This window comes from Sinohyriopsis cumingii, chromosome 2 (genome assembly GCF_028554795.1).
Source record: "Sinohyriopsis cumingii isolate HCF-2022 chromosome 2, ASM2855479v2, whole genome shotgun sequence".
In the NCBI taxonomy this organism is placed as follows: Eukaryota; Metazoa; Mollusca; class Bivalvia; order Unionida; family Unionidae; genus Sinohyriopsis; species Sinohyriopsis cumingii.
Window position 1 is genome coordinate 127,415,112 of NC_142962.1, and position 20,077 is coordinate 127,435,188.

The 20,077-nt window shown below is 34.1% G+C and overlaps 1 protein-coding gene and 1 long non-coding RNA gene across 3 annotated transcripts in view; one reads left to right on the forward strand and one right to left on the reverse strand.

Moving 5' to 3' along the window:
• The window catches only part of LOC149805789 (uncharacterized), a 253,443-nt gene that overhangs the window by 137,105 nt on the left and 96,261 nt on the right, over positions 1–20,077 (reverse strand). The gene's annotated exons all lie outside the window — the stretch shown is intronic.
• LOC149805790 (uncharacterized) lies at positions 11,897–18,279 on the forward strand. Its single transcript, XR_016415006.1, has 2 exons — positions 11,897–12,012; positions 17,738–18,279. It is a non-coding gene; the product is annotated as an uncharacterized LOC149805790 (long non-coding RNA).

Below are 20,077 nucleotides of genomic sequence, written 5' to 3' on the forward strand. Positions count from 1 at the left end.
ACAAAACCAAATGCAAACACTAATATGACAGATTGATGGAAATACACAAATGCAAACACTAATCTGACAGATTGATGGAAATACACAAAAATGCAAACACTAATCTGACAGATTGATGGAAATACACAAAACTGCAAACATTAATCTGACAGGATGATGGAAATACACAAAAATGCAAACACTAATCTGACAGATTGATGGAAATACACAAAAATGCAAACACTAATCTGAAAGATTGATGGAAATACACAAAAATGCAAACACTAATCTGACAGATTGATGGAAATACACAAAAATGCAAACACTAATCTGACAGATTGATGGAAATACACAAGTTCAAATGTACTTCTGTGCCTAGCAAAAAGTGTAGTTGGGACAAAAACATCTGAGTACATTAGGTTAGTAACATAATTAATTTATTTTATATGTTGCCATTGTTGATAATTATCTCAGTTAAGTGATAAATCATTGTTATTAATCATTTTTTTTAAATGCACATATTTATCCAATAATATTTTCAAATAGGCAAAATCATTATTCCCAAGGTAACTTTGTCTCAGTAGCCAACATGTGACTTTTTCAAAGATGAATTAAAATATTTGTCAATATAAAGTGAGATATTCTCAGAGTTGACACATATGAACTGTTGCACAACAGCACACCCCCCCCCCAGTAGGGATCTGATTGGAAGATATTTCATGTTCTATGTTAACATACATGATGCTGAACTTGCAATAAAACCAACCTTCCTGTTAAGGACTGATTCATAATAATAATGCATGGTGATAAAGTCCAGACATACAGTAATACATGATACAAAAATGTTATTAGACAAAAGGTTAGGCTCTATTCTAGAAACTTCAACAAAGTTAACAGATTACAAATTCAGCTGTCTGCTCTCTCTCACAGCCATGAATTTGTTTCTAGAAGGCATTCAAGTGCAGATAAACATTAGATTAGGAGCAGTCCAAATGCAATACATTAAACCCCCAATTTAGTCAAAGATTATTCTCCAAGAGCAGCCCATGATTAAAGTTTATTTAATGAGGCATACAAAAATGTCCATTTCTAATGCAAATTATATCCAATACAATTTAAATCATAAAAAAACAAGGAAGATGTAGGAGGATGGATAAAATAGAATTTTGAATACTTTCAGTTTTATACACCTCTCTTTTCATCAACCTGCATGAAACGGCGTCCATAACCATAAACCAAGGCATAAGCGAGGGCATGAGGAGAGTAAGAAAGACAAATGTTACGGGATGTGCTAATACCTCTTTTGTTGACAAATAAGTAATGAGATTATTGATCTCCATTGTTCTACATAAAACTTTAATTGATTAAATTCCATAAATTAATGAAAGGTTTTTCAAATAAATCAAGATGACATGCAGTAAACACAAATTTGAGCATTAATAAAGTTGAGTTAAAGATGCCCCCATTTCAAGATCAGGGCAACAAAATAAACACAAATGAACTAACAATCTATATTACTAGAATTACACCAACAAACCACCAGATCCAAATCCATCAATATTGTTGCATCAACCTCAAAATACTGATTACACGTTGAAATCGACTAATAAGATTGACAGGATTACTTCTTTTTCTTTCTACAAGTCTGAGCAAGATTTTTTCAAGCTATTTAGGGGTCAGAATGCATTTTCAAAAACAATCCTTGTCCTGTCCACACTTTTGAAAATTAAACTTTCAGTCTCTTATAACAAATACAGCATGTGGGAATGTCGAATTCTCAGAACACCACATCTGGATTGAAAAAAAATTGACCGGAAAATGAAAAAAGATTATACATTAAATATTTAATTAAAACTTAAAATTTCTTTTCAAATATAAAGGCACAAGAAAATAAGAAAAACACACAAATTATGCTACTGGAAAAACTTAGGAATTGTTTATTGTTTGTGATTATAACAAGGAATTATGTACACCCTACACATGAATGACACTTGATTTTGGCATCTCTCAAGTACTGTAAAAGTCTGGAGACAATTAGCATAACCACTTCAAAGGACAACACAGTCCTCAACAACTGTCAAAATAAAGCCAGTCAAGCTGCTGAGTACATTATCTTTGTAAATATCAAGGATAATAAGAAAAATAATTATTCTGGACTGATAATTTATGTGCTAGTGAAAATTACAATTTTTCCCAAATGTTTTTTCCCAAATATTTTGTCAGGCTAATTAAAATCTATGCAGCTATGATTCCGTATTCATGCACCAGGAAAGTTCAATGCTGGACAGAAGTGGGATTAGGTATACTAGATTGCATGAATAGGTATACTAGATTGCATTGTACCCAAGTTTGCCAATAATAAATACCTGATTGATAATGTTTCATTGTTTTTGCTAAAAACAAAATATGGATGCAGTTTCTACATGTTCTTAACTATTTCAGTCTGTTCATTTACATGTACTGCCATTATGATAAATGGTACCAAAATATCCCAAGTGATATAGTGTACAGTTCCCAAATATTTCCTGTGATAAAGTACCCTAATATCCCCAGTGATATAGTGTACAGTTCCCAAATATCCCCAATGAGATAGTGTATAGTACCCAAATATCCCCAGTGATATAGTGTATAGTACCCAAATATCCCCAGTGAAATAGTGTATAGTACCCATATATCCCATGATATAATGTATAGTACCCAACTATAACCTGTGATATAGTGTATACTACCAAAATATCCCCTGTGATATAGTGTATAGTACCCAAATATCCCCGGTGATATAGTATACAGTTCCCAAATATCCCCCAAGATATAGTTTACAGTACCCAAATATCCCTTGTGATATAGTGTATAGTACCCAAATATCCCGTGATATAGTGTATAGCACCCAAATATACCCAATGATATAGTGTATAGTACACAACTATCCCCCATGATACAGTGCATACTACCCAAATATCCCATATGATACAGTGTAGAGTTCCAAATTATCTCCAGTGATATAGTGTGTAGTATCAAAATATCCCTTGTGATATAGTGCATAGTACCCAAATATCCCCAATGATATAATGTACAGTTCTAAATTATCTCCAGTGATATAGTGTATTGTACCCAAATATCCCCAGCGACAGAGTGGCATTAATATCTGTAAAACTCTGGGAAAGCCCATGTACAGTGGCAGAAATCATTTTGCTTTCTGTAATCTGTTTGAATGGATAAAAAGTGATAACTAAATCAATTATATCATCACTATGAATAACCGTGATCATGACCCAGATTTTAATAATGTATTCAACTGCTGACTGGAGGGGTTCTGATATTGAAACTGATTCATAGTGCAAAGATTGTTTGTGGTAATAGAATGTATCACTGAAATGATTTACATCTATTACAATTATCTCACCATAGCAAAAATGACAGATAAGTCATATTCAACTTAAAAAATACTTTAAACAAGCTTGACACCACAACTCCAAATATGGTAAGGATTCTGCCAAATATGCAAATGAACCAATGACACAGACTAATTCAGGAATTTAATCACAGTACGGTTATTTTTAATGCTACTATAGGTATGAATACCATAATAACTACATCAAAATGAGGTCACCATGGAAGAATCTGCCATTAAATAAAACAGATGACCAGAACTTGTGACACTGACCACTCTGTTTAAGGAAATGTATTATTGTGATTTGTTAAGCATGTCAGCTGTTTTTAATGCTGCCCATTGATGACAGGTTTAGTTAATCAACAAAATAATTAGGGTAATCAAGGTGGTTCCACAGTCGAATAATCATCTATTCAACCACCTGTTTTTGAGTGTAAATTGCAACTTGAATGGGCTTTTATTTCTTGATCAGTTTTACAAAACATATTTTGATGTCAAAAGCATTATGTACTATACAATAAAATGGTTTGCAGAAAATGTATGGGTCCTGGTTTTTATATGAACTACAGTAAATAGAGTTATTCACAAATGTTTCTCTTTTAGCATTTTGGTTTTACTATGTTCCAAGTGCCTCAGTCATTCAGCACACAATTCAGCAGTCATGTGTGTCAGTATAACACTTATATGCTGTTAAATTAATCTATTTCTCTTTCATTCGACAATAATAGCACAAGGTAATAGGACATGTCGGCATTTAAAGTGTATGAATATTTGATGTTCAGTATGTAAAACTGTGTCTTAACCATGACTGAACTTAAGCAAAATGGTCTCACGTTGTCATTGTCAAACTCTCTATATTTTGGATGCAAAAAGGTCTCACGTTGTCATTGTCAAACTCTCTATATTTTGGATTCAAAGGTATTATCATGTTATAAGTGGGTGGGTGATTATTTGTGCAGGGTCAATGAAGGAGTGGTGTACTATAATCTCTCACTGTTGAAATCATGCAAAACATCAATGACCTACTGAAATGAGTATCACATTCTTAGAATTCTCATTACAACTTACAATCCACTTTTTGCAGCATTCAGGCTGTTTTAAAAGTTTTAAACATATGTAAAATGTCAGCAAGAAGTAGTGACATTTAATTATGTTAAATACCATAACAGTAAACTGAACCATGTGAAAGCTCATGATAGACTAGAGCTATTAGAAATGAATACATGCAGTGGGTCTTGTTGAATAGACTATTAGAAATGGGCACATTGCAGTAGGTCCTGATGATTAGACTAAAGCTATTAGACATGGATACACTGCAGTGGGTCCTGATGAATAGACTAGTGAAATAGTCCTACAAATGTATATGAAATTATGGATAATGAATCTATAATATCAGGTATGGACAGTTTTTTTAATTTAATTATTTGATATCAATTAAGTATGGAAAGTAAATATTACTTAATTAACTGATATAATGTAAGTATAGACACTGAATCTAATTATCTGATTTAATGTCAATAATTGTTCTCCTAGTATGAATAAAAGATGTTTGACATATATAATTGATTGATTGGTTTAACCATAATGATCTGTAGTACAGCTAAGATTCCTTCCTTTGCTGACTTTATGTTTCGCTAACCAAGTGTAGAACGGTGAACTATCCGGAACTGAAAATTTTGTGTGGGCATGCGCATTGGAGCTAAGGGAGGTCATTTTAGGCGCTACGACCAGTAACTCCGTTGCAACTGTGAAACCCCCTATACCTTCAAGGCAGTTTTAGTTTTCTCACTTCTGCTAGGTAGTATTAAATGTACAAATTAGATATCAAATAGTCAGTCTATGATTTTCCATTATAAATAAACCATCATAAAATAAAATTTGCTTTCAAAACATAATCAATTACACTAACAAATACAATTACACAAATAATTCCACATAATTACTAATCAATTCCTACAATTACACTAATAAATTCAAGCAACCATTGTAAACAATAACTATCATGCAGAAATGAATTCAAAATGATCTTGACCTATGAAATATTGGCCCCTGTGACATGGTATACAAGATATGATAAGAAATGAGCATTCTTTTGTATAATATCACAGCATAGGTACTTTAATTAGCTGATTAAAAGCAGATATTGAACTGAAAAATATTTCTTATTAAAATAACAATGTTAATAATAAGTCTTGACATGCAAATTGTTTTTAATCCCCAAGAATTGATGAGTCAAGACTATGTAGATAGATTATAGTCATAAATGTAAAACATCATTGTTTATTAAATTTGCTTTGGAAGTTATTAACATAGTCCATCGGTAGAAGTCAGACTTTACTGAGTGGAAGTCACAAGAGAAACACTGGAGTAACAGCCAGTATGATCCATATTACAAACATTGTTCATGCATCACCGACTACCTTGATTAGCCACTACAGCTGAAGCATCACATAAAATGCATGCTGTCCATCTTTTAATACTTGCTCATTCACCTGTACAATACACACTTAACCAGATGACAGTTGCCTAACACAATATACAATGTATAGTCACTGCTATGGAAAATTTACCAGTGAATAAACATATTTCTTGCTATTTCAACTGCAGTGGGCAGAAAAGACCTTCTTTGGATATACACTATATAACATGCAAAAATCCTGGTGGTCATGTTCTAAGAACAAATACCCATGTTAGTAAAGCATACAAGGTAGGTAACAGTAACCTTCTTTGGTTGCAAGGGAATTATTCTAGTAGAGATAAAGTTTCATGCTTCAAACATGAACAGCACCCAAGAAATGAAATTAAGACAAAATAGTTCAATGATGCTACTGGAATATAAAATATAGATCACATTGACCTCTTTTCCAATAAGGACAATAGCACTAACAAGATGCATCCCATCATGAAGTTTTATGATTCTAGGTTTAGTAAAAGTCATACAGGGTTATGCAGATGTTCAGAATTATTTCAGTAATGGGTGCCACATCTTTTAGAATTTGATCATACATATTATTCATTTTATCTGGATCCTCATACTTCCATAGTCATTTGGAAGGCCATTATATACACGCCTGCAGACAATTATATGGCAGGGGCCCCGAGTGGCAAAGTGGTCACCACTACGGATCATTGCCATCTGTGTGGGTTTGAGCCTTGGGTTCGGCCTATGTGGGTATGTGAGAAAGTTTGTCAGTAGCTTCTTGTGGGTCGGTGGTTCTTTCTGGGGTTTTCCTGGGTTCTTCCTCCATCATTAATACTGGCCACCATGTATAGCCTATTGTGTGCTGAAAAATGGCGTTAAACCCCACAACAACAACTTAAACAACCAGGACACAACAATAACCCTGTAACCCAGGACACAACCTTAACTCCAAACTCCATGCCATAACCCCCCAAACCCCAGGACAGGATCAAAATTGCAGAGATGGCATAACCTACACACATAGGACTATGCCATGTTGAGCTTTGATTGTGTTGGGGGAGTTCAGGATATTACATATACTCTGCAAACACAGGACTATAAGTTACATGTGTCTAGCTTTGATTACATTGGGAGCAATCCAATATCTCCCCCCCCCATCTTTGATAGACTGGAGCATAGCCCCTTGCACTTTTTGGATAATGTGGTGTATAGCACCCCCCACCCCACCCCGCTCTTTGACAGCATGGTAATACATACATGTTTATGTAAATGCACCACCACAATATTATCCAACAAAACCAAATGCAAACACTAATATGACAGATTGATGAAAACACACAAATGCAAACACTAATCTGACAGATTGATGGAAATACACAAAAATGCAAACACTAATCTGACAGATTGATGGAAATACACAAAAATGCAAACACTAATCTGACAGATTGATGGAAATACACAAAAATGCAAACACTAATCTGACAGGATGATGGAAATACACAAAAATGCAAACACTAATCTGACAGATTGATGGAAATACACAAAAATGCAAACACTAATCTGACAGATTGATGGAAATACACAAAAATGCAAACACTAATCTGACAGATTGATGGAAATACACAAAAATGCAAACACTAATCTGACAGGATGATGGAAATACACAAAAATGCAAACACTAATCTGACAGATTGATGGAAATACACAAAAATGCAAACACTAATCTGACAGATTGATGGAAATACACAAAAATGCAAACACTAATCTGACAGATTGATGGAAATACACAAGTTCAAAATGTTCTTCTGTGCCTAGCAAAAAGTGTAGATGGGACAAAAACATCTGAGTACATTAGGTTAGTAACATAATTAATTTATTTTATATGTTGCCATTGTTGATAATTATCTCAGTTAAGTGATAAATCATTGTTATTAATCATTTTTTTTAAATACACATATTTATCCAATAATATTTTCAAATAGGCAAAATCATTATTCCCAAGGTAACTTTGTCTCAGTAGCCAACATGTGACTTTTTCAAAGATGAATTAAAATATTTGTCAATATAAAGTGAGATATTCTCAAAGTTGACACATATGAACTGTTGCACAACAGCACACACCCCCCCCGTAGGGATCTGATTGGAAGATATTTCATGTTCTATGTTAACATACATGATGCTGAACTTGCAATAAAACCAACCTTCCTGTTAAGGACTGATTCATAATAATAATGCATGGTGATAAAGTCCAGACATACAGTAATACATGATACAAAAATGTTATTAGACAAAAGGTTAGGCTCTATTCTAGAAACTTCAACAAAGTTAACAGATTACAAATTCAGCTGTCTGCTCTCTCTCACAGCCATGAATTTGTTTCTAGAAGGCATTCAAGTGCAGATAAACATTAGATTAGGAGCAGTCCAAATGCAATACATTAAACCCCCAATTTAGTCAAAGATTATTCTCCAAGAGCAGCCCATGATTAAAGTTTATTTAATGAGGCATACAAAAATGTCCATTTCTAATGCAAATTATATCCAATACAATTTAAATCATAAAAAAAAACAAGGAAGATGTAGGAGGATGGATAAAATAGAATTTTGAATACTTTCAGTTTTATACACCTCTCTTTCATCAACTTGCATGAAACGGCGTCCATAACCATAAACCAAGGCATAAGCGAGGGCATGAGGAGAGTAAGAAAGACAAATGTTATGGGATGTGCTAATACCTCTTTTGTTGGCAAATAAGTCATGAGATTATTGATCTCCATTGTTCTACATAAAACTTTAATTGATTAAATTCCATAAATTAATGAAAGGTTTTTCAAATAAATCAAGATGACATGCAGTAAACACAAATTTGAGCATTAATAAAGTTGAGTTAAAGATGCCCCCATTTCAAGATCAGGGCAACAAAATAAACACAAATGAACTAACAATCTATATTACTAGAATTACACCAACAAACCACCAAATCCAAATCCATCAATATTGTTGCATCAACCTCAAAATACTGATTACACGTTGAAATCGACTAATAAGATTGACAGGATTACTTCTTTTTCTTTCTACAAGTCTGAGCAAGATTTTTTCAAGCTATTTAGGGGTCAGAATGCATTTTCAAAAACAATCCTTGGCCTGTCCACACTTTTGAAAATTAAACTTTCAGTCTCTAATAACAAATATAGCATGTGGGAATGTCGAATTCTCAGAACACCACATCTGGATTGAAAAAAAATTGACCGGAAAATGAAAAAAGATTATAAATTAAACATTTAATTAAAATTTAAAATTTCTTTTCAAATATAAAGGCACAAGAAAATAAGAAAAACACACAAATTATGCTACTGGAAAAACTTAGGAATTGTTTATTGTTTGTGATTATAACAAGGAATTATGTACACCCTACACATGAATGACACTTGATTTTGGCATCTCTCAAGTACTGTAAAAGTCTGGAGACAATTAGCATAACCACTTCAAAGGACAACGCAGTCCTCAACAACTGTCAAAATAAAGCCAGTCAAGCTGCTGAGTACATTATCTTTGTAAATATCAAGGATAATAAGAAAAATAATTATTCTGGACTGATAATTTATGTGCTAGTGAAAATTACAATTTTTCCCAAATATTTTTTCCCCAATATTTTGTCAGGCTAATTAAAATCTATGCAGCTATGATTACGTATTCATGCACCAGGAAAGTTCAATGCTGGACAGAAGTGGGATTAGGTATACTAGATTGCATGAATAGGTATACTAGATTGCATTGTACCCAAGTTTGCCAATAATAAATACCTGATTGATAATGTTTCATTGTTTTTGCTAAAAACAAAATATGGATGCAGTTTCTACATGTTCTTAACTATTTCAGTCTGTTCATTTACATGTACTGCCATTATGATATATGGTACCAAAATATCCCCAGTGATATAGTGTACAGTTCCCAAATATTCCCTGTGATAAAGTACCCTAATATCCCCAGTGATATAGTGTACAGTTCCCAAATATCCCCAATGAGATAGTGTATAGTACCCAAATATCCCCAGTGATATAGTGTATAGTACCCAAATATCCCCAGTGAAATAGTGTATAGTACCCATATATCCCGTGATATAATGTATAGTACCCAACTATAACCTGTGATATAGTGTATACTACCAAAATATCCCCTGTGATATAGTGTATAGTACCCAAATATCCCCGGTGATATAGTATACAGTTCCCAAATATCCCCCAAGATATAGTTTACAGTACCCAAATATCCCTGTGATATAGTGTATAGTACCCAAATATCCCGTGATATAGTGTATAGCACCCAAATATACCCAATGATATAGTGTATAGTACACAACTATCCCCCATGATACAGTGCATACTACCCAAATATCCCATATGATACAGTGTTGAGTTCCAAATTATCTCCAGTGATATAGTGTGTAGTATCAAAATATCCCTTGTGATATAGTGCATAGTACCCAAATATCCCCAATGATATAATGTACAGTTCTAAATTATCTCCAGTGATATAGTGTATTGTACCCAAATATCCCCAGTGACATAGTGGCATTAATATCTGTAAAACTCTTGGAAAGCTCATGTAAAGTGGCAGAAATCATTTTGCTTTCTGTAATCTGTTTGAATGGATAAAAAGTGATAACTAAATCAATTATATCATCACTATGAATAACCGTGATCATGACCCAGATTTTAATAATGTATTCAACTGCTGACTGGAGGGGTTCTGATACTGAAACTGATTCATAGTGCAAAGATTGTTTGTGGTAATAGAATGTATCACTGAAATGATTTACATCTATTACAATTATCTCACCATAGCAAAAATGACAGATAAGTCATATTCAATTTAAAAAATACTTTAAACAAGCTTGACACCACAACTCCAAATATGGTAAGGATTCTGCCAAACATGCAAATGAACCAATCACACAGACTAATTCAGGAATTTAATCACAGTATGGTTATTTTTAATGCTACTATAGGTATGAATACCATAATAACTACATCAAAATGAGGTCACCATGGAAGAATCTGCCATTAAATAAAACAGATGACCAGAACTTGTGACACTAACCACTCTGTTTAAGAAAATGTATTATTGTGATTTGTTAAGCATGTCAGCTGTTTTTAATGCTGCCCATTGATGACAGGTTTAGTTAATCAACAAAATAATTAGGGTAATCAAGGTGGTTCCACAGTCGAATAATCATCTATTCAACCACCTGTTTTTGAGTGTAAATTGCAACTTGAATGGGCTTTTATTTCTTGATCAGTTTTACAAAACATATTTTGATGTCAAAAGCATTATGTACTATACAATAAAATGGTTTGCAGAAAATGTATGGGTCCTGGTTTTTATATGAACTACAGTAAATAGAGTTATTCACAAATGTTTCTCTTTTAGCATTTTGGTTTTACTATGTTCCAAGTGCCTCAGTCATTCAGCACACAATTCAGCAGTCATGTGTGTCAGTATAACACTTATATGCTGTTAAATTAATCTATTTCTCTTTCATTCAACAATAATAGCACAAGGTAATAGGACATGTCGGCATTTAAAGTGTATGAATATTTGATGTTCAGTATGTAAAACTGTGTCTTAACCATGACTGAACTTAAGCAAAATGGTCTCACGTTGTCATTGTCAAACTCTCTATATTTTGGATGCAAAAAGATCTCACATTGTCATTGTCAAACTCTATATTTTGGATTCAAAGGTATTATCATGTTATAAGTGGGTGGGTGATTATTTGTGCAGGGTCAATGAAGGAGTGGTGTACTATAATCTCTCACTGTTGAAATCATGCAAAACATCAATGACCTACTGAAATGAGTATCACATTCTTAGAATTCTCATTACAACTTACAATCCACTTTTTGCAGCATTCAGGCTGTTTTAAAAGTTTTAAACATATGTAAAATGTCAGCAAGAAGTAGTGACATTTAATTATGTTAAATACCATAACAGTAAACTAAACCATGTGAAAACTCATGATAGACTAGAGCTATTAGAAATGAATACATGCAGTGGGTCCTGTTGAATAGACTATTTGAAATGGGCACACTGCAGTAGGTCTTGATGATTAGACTAAAGCTATTAGACATGGATACACTGTAGTGGGTCCTGATGAATAGACTAGTGAAATAGTCCTACAAATGTATATGAAATTATGGATAATGAATCTATAATATCAGGTATGGACAGTTTTTTTAATTTAATTATTTGATATCAATTAAGTATGGAAAGTAAATATTACTTAATTAACTGATATAATGTAAGTATAGACACTGAATCTAATTATCTGATTTAATGTCAATAATTATTCTCCTAGTATGAATAAAAGATGTTTGACATATATAATTGATTGATTGGTTTAACCATAATGATCTGTAGTACAGCTAAGATTCCTTCCTTTGCTGACTTTATGTTTCGCTAACCAAGTGTAGAACGGTGAACTATCTGGAACTGAAAATTTTGTGTGGGCATGCGCATTGGAGCTAAGGGAGGTCATTTTAGGCGCTACGACCAGTAACTCCGTTGCAACCGTGAAACCCCCTATACCTTCAAGGCAGTTTTAGTTTTCTCACTTCTGCTAGGTAGTATTAAATGTACAAATTAGATATCAAATAGTCAGTCTGTGATTTTCCATTATAAATAAATCATCATGAAATAAAATTTGCTTTCAAAACATAATCAATTACACTAACAACTACAATTACACAAATAATTCCACACAATTACTAATCAGTTCCTACACTTACACTAATAAATTCAAGCAACCATTGTAAACAATAACTATCATGCAGAAATGAATTCAAAATGATCTTGACCTATGAAATATTGGCCCCTGTGACATGGTATACAAGATATGATAAGAAATGAGCATTCTTTTGTATAATATCACAGCATAGGTACTTTAATTAGCTGATTAAAAGCAGATATTGAACTGAAAAATATTTCTTATTAAAATAACAATGTTAATAATAAGTCTTGACATGCAAGTTGCTTTTAATCCCCATGAACTGATGAGTCAAGACTATGTAGATAGATTATAGTCATAAATGTAAAACATCATTGTTTATAAAATTTGCTTTGGAAGTTATTAACATAGTCCATCGGTAGAAGTCAGACTTTACTGAGTGGAAGTCACAAGAGAAACACTGGAGTAACAGCCAGTATGATCCATATTACAAACATTGTTCATGCATCACCGACTACCTTGATTAGCCACTACAGCTGAAACATCACATAAAATGCATGCTGTCCATCTTTTAATACTTGCTCATTCACCTGTAGAATACACACTTAACCAGATGACAGTTGCTTAACACAATATACAATGTATAGTCATTGCTATGGAAAATTTACCAGTGAATAAACACATTTCTTGCTATTTCAACTGCAGTGGGCAGAAAAGACCTTCTTTGGATATACACTATATGACATGCAAAAATCCTGGTGGTCATGTTCTAAGAACAAAAACCCATGTTTGTAAAGCATACAAGGTAGGTAACAGTAACCTTCTATGGTTGCAAGGGAATTATTCTAGTAGAGATAAAGTTTCATGGTTCAAACATGAACAGCACCCAAGAAATGAACTTAAGACATAATATTTCAATAATGCTACTTAGAATATCAAATATAGATCACATTGACCTCTTTTCCAATAAGGACAATAGCACTAACAAGATGCATCCCATCATGAAGTTGTATGATTCTAGGTTTAGTAAAAGTCATACAGGGTTATGCAGATGTTCAGAATCATTTCAGTAATGGGTGCCACATTTTTTTAGACTTTGATCATACATGTTCATTTTATTTAGATCCTCAATTTTCCATAGTCCTTTGGAAGGCCATTATATACATGCCTGCAGACAATTATATGGCAGGGGCACTGAGTGGCAAAGTGGTCTAAAGTGCTCACCACTACGGATCATTGCCATCTTACCTCTGTCTGTGTGGGTTCGAGCCTTGGGTTCAGACTATGTGGGTATGTGAGAAAGCTTGCCAGTAGCTTCTCGTGGGCTGGTGGTTCTTTCCTGGGTTTTCCTGGGTTCTTCCTCCACCATTAATACTGGCCGCCATGTATAGCCTATCGTGTGCTGAAAAATGGCATTAAACCCCTCAACTATGACAACAACAATTATATGGCAAAATCAATGTTAAATTACATAGACATTTTTGATCAGGTCAACCTAAAGGTGTGATCCAGTACAAACCCAACTGAATGTTGCACGTAGTGATGTCACAATGAAAGCAGCAAATGTTAAAAACAATTTTTGTACTACCCTTCAATTTGCTATGATAGACCAAACATCCTCTTCTTTTGACCTAGTTTAGTATCTAACCACCACTGTAAAAGCACATAGCGATCAATAATATTCATCGGGAATATTTTTATATATCATTTAAGGCACAGAGCATTAAACAATCTTCTAATATTACATTTTAGAACAACAATTAATATTTATTTTAATTTCAGTAAAGGTGCCTACATGACCACCTTGACCTACATTTTAGAACTGTATGCATACTGACTGCCAGAATCTCATGTGGTCACAAACTAAATTCAAACACTTTGCATATCAGCATAAAATTATGATTCTAGGATTAACAGTGGCTGAATAATGAATGAGCACAAATTCTTTTAGCTAAGGAACAGACCATTTCATTTCTGAGGAGGGGCAAGCTGAGATTTTATTCTTTTATCTTAAAATAATTCATTTTTTCAACTGAGATAATGGACATATTCAGGTTGCTTGTGCTAGAAATCAGAGTGAGAATAGATTTTTTCAAGCTATTTGTAATCCATGTTTTTAAAATAAAACAAAATCTCCCACTCTCATTTATGCAAAAAAATGAAATGGCTGGTCCCTAAAGCCAGTGAAGCATGAAATATGGTTCACATTGACCTTTTATGTGATAAGATTGTAGTACTCATCAAGATGCAACTTCTCACTGAGTTTCATGATTATGGGTTCAATGGAATGCATAATGGGTGCAAAACTTTGTGGTCATGAACTAAATGCAAAATGCTCACCAACAATATACAAATAATGTACATATATGAAACAGATTACCTGTCTTAGCACCCTCCCTGGGGGATTAGGTGATCTGAAACCCACTCCAATCTGCTGCCTAGGACATTGGAAGAATGTCTGAGATGCAGTAAGGCTGTACATATCTATATGATTTTACATGTTCTGATTCCAATGTTATAATAGGAAGGGACAGCTATAAAAGTTACAGTTTATTGTTGTTGTTGTAGGGTTTAATGCCATTTTTCAGCACATGATAGGCTATGCATGGCGGCCAGTATTAATGGTGGAGGAAGAACCACCAACCCACGAGAAGCTACTGGCAAGCTTTCTCACATACCCACATTGGCCAAATCCTAGACTCAAACCCATGCAGACAGAGGTGAGATGGCAATGATCCATAACGGAGACCTTTAGACTACTCGGCCACTCAGGGCCCCATTACAGTTTAAAGGTCCATTATGGAAACAAATCTGCAAAATGTTATTTTCATGGCTTTTGTAGAACATTATGTGCAGATTAAAAATCCATTTCTCCCATAAAATTTACCCCAACCTAATTCCCAAAAGTTACCATTAAAATGAAAGAAGATCTGAGCTGCTCAAAATTACAAACTGCATTATGTTTCTTCCCAAAGTCTTGGTTTGCTGATGTGTGTGACTTCATTCGAGAACAAGAACAGTTACTAACACATAAGCATATTGACTGCATGGTCATTACAAGTAAAACATTCAGATTCGGTGAGGTATAGTCACAAACTGTGATCTAAAATATAAAAAGGGGTATTGTTTTCCCTTTTTCCTTTTTTCAAAGGTAGAAAGACACAGAAAATAGAGATCTATAGATTACACTGTGTACAACCAGAAAGTATTATGGAGAGTTACCTGAGTAGACCTTACTTCAAGCATATTTGCCAAAGATAACCAAAATGTTGTGCATACACGGACTAAGCTCATAACATACATTATGCACAGAAACACATGGTTAAATGCCTGCAAAGGAACCATGTGATTAAATGCATGTCAAAGGAAACACATGGTTAAATGCCTGTCAAAGGAACCATGTGATTAGATGCATGTCAAAGGAAACACATGGTTAAATGCCTGTCAAAGGAACTGCATGGTTAAATGCATGTCAAAGGAACTGCATGGTTAAATGCCTGTCAAAGGAAATGCATGGTTAAGTGCCTGTTAAAGGAAATACATGGTTAAATGCCTGTCCAGCTACTTTCTCCTTTAAGCTTTATACTAATTTTCAGTAAAAATGTATCCCACTGAGTCACTCCGGTCTCCAAAGAATAAATTACTTCTAATATATACATTGTGGTTTTTACAATAACTGTGGCACAATGTGTCTGGGCCATGCAAGAATTTGACTGTGACACATGCCTGGGCCATGCAAGAATTTGACTGTGACATATGACTGGGGCATGCAAGAATCTTACTGTCACACATGCCTGGGGCATGCAAAAATATCACTTGAACTTCTATTTTATCAAATGTTTCCATTAATATACAACAATAATTGTAACAACCATTTAAAGAGAAATCCAATGATTAAAGAATATTTCCATTTCTTTGACACTTTGCCTCCATTCATTAATGATTTTGTAACATTTTTTAAATTACAATGGGTAATGTTTTCTACTTGTTATACTAATATGTAATACATTCTACTTGTTACACTAATATGGTCAAATAGCAATTTCTGCACTTCAATAAGCTTTGCACACTTATAGATCTTCCAACTACAGATGACACATTTTAAGCATTTGCTGCTGATTAGATATGATATTTATTTTTAGATATGGTATGTCACGTTTGCCTGCCTGTGATTACGTCAGTCAGGAACAAAGGAATGGGTTAGCACAATGAGTATATCGACCCTACACTGTTACGGCGATTTTGTTTGTACAAGAACCCTTCATTAGGTGTTATCGCTCGCATATAGATGTTAGAAGCTTTGTTCTAAGAACAAAGGACCCTCGATGCTATTGTAAATCTCTCCGCTTGACAGATGGCCTGAGGCTTGTCTGTTAAGCTGGACCGACTGGGGGTAGAATTGATATCCAATCAGAACCAAGGAAGGGTGGGGCCATCAATTCGAATCAGAACTTAACAGTCATTTGAACTGATAACGAATTAGTGATTTGTAAGCCGTTGTACTGGTAAAGCAGAATATAATTCACTCCGAGGGAGCCACTCGTGATTTGGCGGGAAAACTCTTAGAACATTCTAAGGACAGAAAGCTTCGTAAAGGTCAGCGAGTTATTTGCTCAATTGTTGCAGAATGTTATGGCATTGTAACTGTAATTAAGTGCAGTATGTATATTTACTTACTAGAATTGTTAGCACGTAGAATTACTGTTGTATTGTTTAATTTACATGCATACTTGAGAAATGAGCTATGTTTATGTAGATTGCTCGCTCGTCAGAATTAATATTGTATTTCGCTATTTAGTTACTTTGTAGTAAACTAGTGTATTTATTCATGTGATATTCTAGATTTTGCCATTGTGAATTAAATGGTAGCTTGTAAAATGGCTGCAGTGTGTAAATTTAAATAATATGAATATTTGAATATTTGTGTACACTTGTGGGAGTGTAATGTACAGAAATGCGTCAGATTATTGTGATATTGTCGAGAATAATGAGATTAAGGAAATATATATATTGATGTGACGCAATTTAGTGATTTCTGTATGATAAGTAGGATACCGCTCTTATTGCAACGTTGTTTCTATAAGAACGTGTGTGTTTTTCGATGTGCATGAATGCGTGACCAAAGATGTAGATAACCTTGATCTGATGATTGATTAATTGTTGATTTAGTGTGAGAGAGATGGCTAACACAAATGCTAACGTCCTTGTGTTTTTCGTAGGAAGCTTTTGGGGACAGAATAATCAAGTCCCAAGTCTCAAAGAGACAGATAGAAATAGGCGGAGAATGTTGGAAGGAGAAATAGAGAATAGAATTAGGCAGGGAACAAGCCTCGTTGAAGGAAAGAGAGAAAGAAAAGGAGGAGGAGAAAGGAAGACAAAAGGGGAGGAGGACAGGAAGAATCGGAGAACGCCGGAAGGAGGAAAGCAATTGGCGTAGTAAACTCAGATGAGTAGAAACCAAGTACAGGGGAAAGCCATCTCACACTAAAATCACATGATGAAATAGGTTGTCACATGGTTGAGAGGAAGTAGATTGGTTGAGAAATTAATATTGTTTAATTTGTATTAAATTGTTATTCTTTTGGATTTCACCTTTGTGTTCCTAATAATTTAATTGTCGGTATTGCTGACTGGGGCTCAGAGCTTTACCTCTCTCTATCACTAATTTCACTTCCTACAAAAACGAGCCAGGGTGGGAATTCCACAGTAATTCAAATAAATATTGGGAGCACCCCACCCCAACGCATAACAGGGAGTCACATAGAACTTCACATGGTATTTATTTTTATATATGGTATTTATTTTTAAGAGCTGGTGTATATAAGACGACGAAAATACACATTTTATGGCTGCATGTGCCCTAAGAGAAAAACATAATCTAAAGTTATTCTTATAGACAGGAAAATTAGCAATAATTCCAGCAAAGAATTAATATGAATGAGACCAGAATAATGAAAACAGTGAAGGTTACTTTGCGTTCTTAAAAACACAAAGAAGCACAGTGGTACAATAAGAAATTTATTAGTGAATGATACCGAATCAGAATGAATGACACTGAGTCAGAGTGAATGATATCAAATCAGAGTGAATGATACCAGTCAGAGTGAATGATACCAAATCAGAGTGAATGATATCAAATCAGAGTGAATGATATCAAATCAGAGTGAATGATTCTAGTCAGAGTGAATGATACCAAATCAGAGTGAATGATTCCAGTCAGAGTGAATGATATCAAACCAGAGTGAATGATACCAGTCAGAGTGAATGATACCAAATCAGAGTGAATGATATCAAATCAGAGTGAATGATTCCAGTCAGAGTGAATGATACCAAATCAGAGTGAATGATATCAAATCAGAGTGAATTATATCTTTTAAGAGTGAATGATACTCAGAGTGAATGTGCTGAATCAGAGTGAATGATATCAAATCAGAGTGAATGATATCAGATCAGAGTGAATGATATCAGATCAGAGTGAATGATATCAAATCAGAGTGAATGATATCTTTTAAGAGTGAATGATACTGAATCAGAGTGAATGACACTGACTCAGAGTGAATGGCACTGAATCTGAGTGAATGATACCAAATCAGAGTGAATGATACCAAAATCCAAGTGAATGACAATGAATTAGAGTGAATGACACCAAATCAGCATAATGATATCAAATCAGAGTGAATGATACAAAATCAGAGTGAATGATACCAAAATCCAAGTGAATGACAATGAATTAGAGTGAATGACACCAAATCAGCATAATGATATCAAATCAGAGTGAATAATACAAAATCAGAGTGAATGATATCAAATAAAAGTGAATTATACCTTTTAAGAGTAAATGATACCAAATCAGAGTGAATGACACTGAATCAAAGTGAATGCTACCAGATCAGAGCAAATGATATCAGATCAGAGTGAACGATATCAAATTAGAGTGAATGACACTGAATCAGAGTGAATGATACCAAATCAGAGCAAATTATATCAGATCAGAGTGAATGATACCAAATCAGAGTGAATGATACCAGTCAGAGTGAATGATACTAAATCAGAGTGAATGATACTAGTCAGAGTGAATGATACTAAATCAGAGTGAATGATACCAGTCAGAGTAATGATACCAAATCAGAGTGAATGATACCAGTCAGAGTGAATGATATCAGATCAGAATGAATGATACCAGTCAGAGTGAATGATATTAGATCAGAGTGAATGATACCAGTCAGAGTGAATGATACCAAATCAGAATGAATGATATCAAATCAGAGTGAATGATACCAGTCAGAGTGAATGATACCAAATCAGAGTGAATGATACCAGTCAGAGTGAATGATAGCAAATCAGAGTGAATGATACCAGTCAGAGTGAATGATATCAGATCAGAGTGAATGATACCAGTCAGAGTGAATGATACCAAATCAGAGTGAATGATATCTTTTAAGAGTGAATGATACTGAATCAGAGTGAATGACACTGAATCTGAGTGAATGAAACCAAAGCTGAGTGATGATGCCAATGATCACCTCATATTCTCCAAGACGACAATCTGCTTGGAAACA